The sequence below is a fragment of the Brassica napus genome, chromosome A5 (genome assembly GCF_020379485.1).
Source record: "Brassica napus cultivar Da-Ae chromosome A5, Da-Ae, whole genome shotgun sequence".
Classification (NCBI taxonomy): domain Eukaryota; kingdom Viridiplantae; phylum Streptophyta; class Magnoliopsida; order Brassicales; family Brassicaceae; genus Brassica; species Brassica napus.
In genome coordinates, this window is record NC_063438.1 from 19562105 (window position 1) to 19567130 (window position 5026).

General features: G+C 42.3%; 1 long non-coding RNA gene across 1 annotated transcript; it reads right to left on the bottom strand.

Moving 5' to 3' along the window:
• Nucleotides 1-1316: 1316 nt before the first annotated feature.
• Nucleotides 1317-4280, bottom strand: LOC106433027. The gene is made up of 5 exons (XR_001286516.3): nucleotides 3310-4280; nucleotides 2655-3219; nucleotides 2343-2415; nucleotides 2192-2243; nucleotides 1317-2103 (listed from the first exon to the last, which is right to left on the bottom strand). It is a non-coding gene; the product is annotated as an uncharacterized LOC106433027 (long non-coding RNA).
• Between the last annotated feature and the right edge of the window lie 746 nt (nucleotides 4281-5026).

Here is a 5026-nt window from a genome sequence, read left to right on the forward strand (position 1 = left end):
AAGCCGTTGCTTCGCGCTTGGTGAACATGATGTAAGTCTTGAGGAAGGCCGAGGAGAGCTCTTTGAAGCTTCTAATTGAATTCTCTTCGAGTCCCGAGAACCAGGTTAAGGCTTGCTCGTTGAGTGTTTCAATGAAGAGTTGGCAGTATCCCGCGTCTCTTTCGTCGGGGGCAAGTCTGGCCCTTGCTACCGCAATATTGAAGGCTGTCAAATGCTCGACGGGATCTCCTCCTGGTTTGTACTCTGGAAGGCGCAACTTGTCCATCTTTCGGAGTTTAACCTCCGTCAGTTCCTCGGTGAAAGGAGTACGCGATGTTGATGCGATGACACTGTCAATCTCGGGTACTGCGCTCGTTGCTTGGTGGATCCTTGAACTCATTTGTTGGAAATTTAGTTTAAGCTCGGCGAGTTCTCGGACGGTCGATGGATCTGACGTTGTAGGAAAAACATCGGCGGCTAGGGTTTCCGCGAGTTGGAGAGTAGGATCGACTGGGTTCGTCGATCGTCCTTCCGCCGGAGTAGGGGGGTTTGTATTGAAAAGGTGACGATGAAGCGGTTGAGAGTTACCGGTGGAGGCGCTAAGAGCAGCTACGATAGCGGCGAGTTGATCGTTCGTCGTCTTCTGAACTTCTTCTTGATGAGCAAGTCGGGCTATGACTGAACTCATGAACTCCGACGAGAGGAGGGGAGGAGGCGTGAGTGCCGGCTCCTCTCCGGAGGTATCAGGGTTCGTACCTCCGGTGGTCATATCGGTCTAGAAACGCTAGGTCTGTTCTGCCCCACGGTGGGCGCCAATTGTTTAAGGTGAGTTTGGTCTCGGTGAAGTAAACAATACTAAAAATGGGTCGAACAGAGGCGTTTATTAGATTTCGAGATGATGTTACAAAGGTGGAGAAAGTAAAAGCAGGCCGGAGCTCGTGAGAGCTTAAACCGGAAAAGTACAAATAGCAGAGAGATGATTGTACGGATGATAAACCCTAATCTCGCCGCTAAGTTTGTGTAGCTCAGTGTTGATGATCTTTCTCCTTTGCTTTCCTCTCCTTTTATACTCTGTTCGATTACCTTAACCTAATCTCTTTTTACTGATTGGGCTTTGTCGGCCCTTCGGGCCTGATTATGAGGCGCTCGTTCCGAGCCGTTTAGTCGATCAGCCTCGCTTCGCTTGCTCTCCGCTTCGACTAACGGCGCTTCCTGGTTAAGTTGAAGCCTCGAGAATCGGCTTCTGCGCCGACGTCGACTCGGTTTGCTGGATTGGGCCTTTTGTTCGATGGGCTTTGTGGATGGGTTAAATCCATCCCCAACACACGGTCTCTCCATAGGTTCTCTCGTTCCAGCCACTCAGAGAGAACCCTCTCTTAGTCTCATCTTCTTTATTGTAAGAATTCGGTCTGTTTCAACAATAAAAGTGTCGATCTTTTTCTTCCCAAGAGTGAAGGTTTTGATCTGTCTGATCCTTTACTACCTTACAAATCAGGTTCAGGCTTGTTGTATGTTCAAAACTATCTTTCGTTCATCATTTTCACCAAAGTTGGTTTTGATTTTTCTCTGTTTGACCCTTTGACGCTTAAGAATTCAAGTTCAAACTTGTGGTTTCTGATTGGAGAAGATGGGAGCTTGCCAAGTGTCTCCTCCTTGTAAAACTTTTAAGCTAAGTGGACACAGAGAGTGAAATCCAGTTAGCTTTTGTTTAGTAGTAACACGTTTTCATCGTCATCCTCGTTTGCTTCTGAACATTTTCATCGGTGGTTGAAGGAGATTAATGTGATTACAAATTGATCTTATTTTGAATGTGGAGATATGTTAAGATTTTTTCTTTGTTTATATAATGTTTACTAAAACTTAAACTCTCTCAAATGCACTGAAATATATTTTAAATTCTTTGAATTTTATTGATCGAGAAACATGAAACTAACACCAAACCAGATATCAAATTAGACTTGTTTTTTTTTCGAGCCAGTTTACCTGAGATTGATATATAATATTTAAAAACCGTAACCTGTATACTGCCCTCTTTGGAAGACTGAGACCCTCTTTGAAATGGATCATCATGTTTTGTCCTTATTGAGTCTGTTATCTCTGCTTCACGAAGGTGAAGAAACAAACCTACAGAAACGGATCATCAAGTTAAGTGCTATAACATACCCAATTTAATGTGAAGTGATCTCTTCGTCGTTGAGTTGAGTCATGTTACCAATAGTTCGGTGTCCTTGAGTATCTTCATCATTAAACGCCTGAATACTAATCTGGATATGGTATTTAAAAAGCGTCTCATCAAACCCAAGTTTGAACATTGAAGGTTTCCAAAGAGAAAGTTTGCTGGCTGAGATATGAGTTTGTTATACCTTCAACATAGAACCATCATAGAAGAATTCAGGAGAATGCTCTACATGACCATTAGCTAGTCTATATTCAACTCTGCAGACAACGAAAAAGACACAGCTGAGAGCAGCCATTTACCAAAACATGACAAAGCAAGAAGTCACAGTTAAGAAAACAGAGCAAGAGAGTGGGGGACCGTTGATGTTTTCAGAATAGTAAATCTAACAATACTTTTAATTCTGACAGAGGCTAGTGTCACATCCTCGTGTAACTGTTATAACTTGTGTATAAGATAATCATAAACCGAGACGATGCATAAGACCAGAAGCTGTTACCTGCCAAATTGACTGACTGTCTTAGTTCTTTCTCCGTTCCCTCAACAGCTACATTTTTCACACGTACTTTTGTTGATAATTGTCTGAACCTTTCCCAACCGTCTCCCCCCATTTTTGTTCAGAAAATTTAACATTAAAACATGCCCATCCAGAGAAGTTCCCTGAAATCAAACAGAAATGAGTCGCTATGATTCATCAAATCCAATCAACTCGAAGTTTAAAAGTGACAACTATTATATACATGTACATATCTGAGTCATATTCAAAACCATAACCGCTTGAAACATTTTTCACAGCTTTATTATCTGATTATATGGATTAAAACAAAAAAAATATATATATTCAAAACATAGTCATGGTTAAAAGCAAATCATTCATTCATGTATCAGCAATGAAAAGCTTACCTTAACACTCAGGAAAAAAGTTCATTGGGTTGTTTTTCTTTATCAATAATATACTTCTACATGTCCTAAGCTCAATCTCTCCAAGATTCTAAAGACACAAACAAAAGAACTATGTTTCTCCGATGGCTCCACATGATTCCAGACTCCATTTCATTGGCTTTCTGCATCTCTTACATAACCAGTTAATTACAATATCATCTGACTGGATTCAGGTTAATTAAACTGACTCCAAACCCAATTCGATAACTTACGGGTATGGGTTAAATCCAGTTCAGGAACGTGAGGAGTTTCTTGACAGCCATGGACTGATAAGTCCTTCAGAGATGGAAACAAAGCAACCCAAAGATGGGTCCTAACCGGTAAACAATTGAGATATGGCTGATCGAGTCTGCTGCATTCCAGTGTTTCTCCTTCTCCGGCGAAAACTTCCATACTGAGAATATTCTTCCGATGGCCTTTTTCTCCGACGTCTCCAGCCAAACACAATAAAGCTTCCTTGATCAAACAGCTTGGAGTGAAGCATGAGGAAGGTTCCGTCCATGAGGAGAGAGGAGCCGAGACCGAGCAGTCGGCTTGATAAGAACGAATTATGGGTTTTCGAAGTGATGACTTTTTTATAGTCCAACTCCACGCCTTGCATAACAAAAAAGTCGCATTGAATCTAGGTCGTGGGTGATCGATTAATGAAGCGTTTAAAGATGATAGATCGGTTATCGTAAGGAAGAATATGAAAGATCCGCCGCACAACCGAAGTCGCCGTTTGGCTCTGGAGATGCGAAGACTACCTCATGCTAACTCTTAAAGAAAATGCGGCGTTTCATCATGACCAAGTTGATACGGCATGGGATGGGCTTGACAAAAGAAAGTAACAGGCCAACGAAACAAAAACCTGTAAGAGCACGTCCAACGCGGGAACATGAGAGAAACTTAGCGGTCCAACCTAGGTAAATTTGAGTATTATACTAATATAATGTTTACTTTAGCTAAGAAAGAGTCCCTAATTAAGGCGTTTAAGGACTTAATCCTTAGACGCGTGGCAACCGGTGATAGGGGCGGAGGGGGCGTGTCTTGCACGTGAGAGAAAACAAAGAATCATTTTGCCTTTTCTTTCTCCATCACGAAAAAAAAACGAGCTCTCGCGAAACAAAAGGCGATTCGGCGATCCGAGAAGGCTGAAGGTAAATCGGAGCTTTCACCTTTTCTTTTTGCATTTTTTGTTGTTGCATGTTGATTTCATATCTTTTTAGGGTTATATCGAGGGGTTTTAATTATGAGGTCATCAGATCAGCAACTGAACCGGAGGTTAACCCAAAGTCCATCTGCGAGTACCCGACTTTAGAAGGAGATTCCAGCCAAAGGAAGGAGCGGCCTGAATCAAAGTCCATCATAGGATTCAAGAGGAATCTCTCAGCTTTCCAGAAAGCCCAATACCAGGAGAAATGGCCACGGAATTATGAAGTTATGATCCAATCTCCAAAACTGGCCAAACCACTTCTACACTTGCCTCAATTGGAAGCTAGCCGGTTCAATCAGCTTCAAACCAGACATTGGCGACCAGGAGAGCATTTCAACCAATCAGGAGACATCATACACGCCCAAGAGGAGTTCTACAAGTCCATACCTTGCACCAGCCAACATAGGATCAAAAGGATCCTCATTAACTCCAACTTGCCTTATTTAGAAGCTCTTGCATTCAAACTCCAACAGCTCTTTTTCTTTGAGCTTATGCACGACATCAGAACCTTCCAAGCCACCCGGAAGATCCCAAGGAAGCTCTCTTATCCCCTTAAACCATCCAGGTTCAAGAAAGATCAGATTCTTTACTTGGAGCCAAAATCCCACAAAAGGCTCCAACGGCTAGTTTTCGATTTCTTTCTTAGTTTTGATTTGTTTCCTTTTCTATTTGTTTTAGAACGTTAGGACCTTTGTCTCTGAGCATTATATAAGCCCCTAGACGTCCATTGTAAA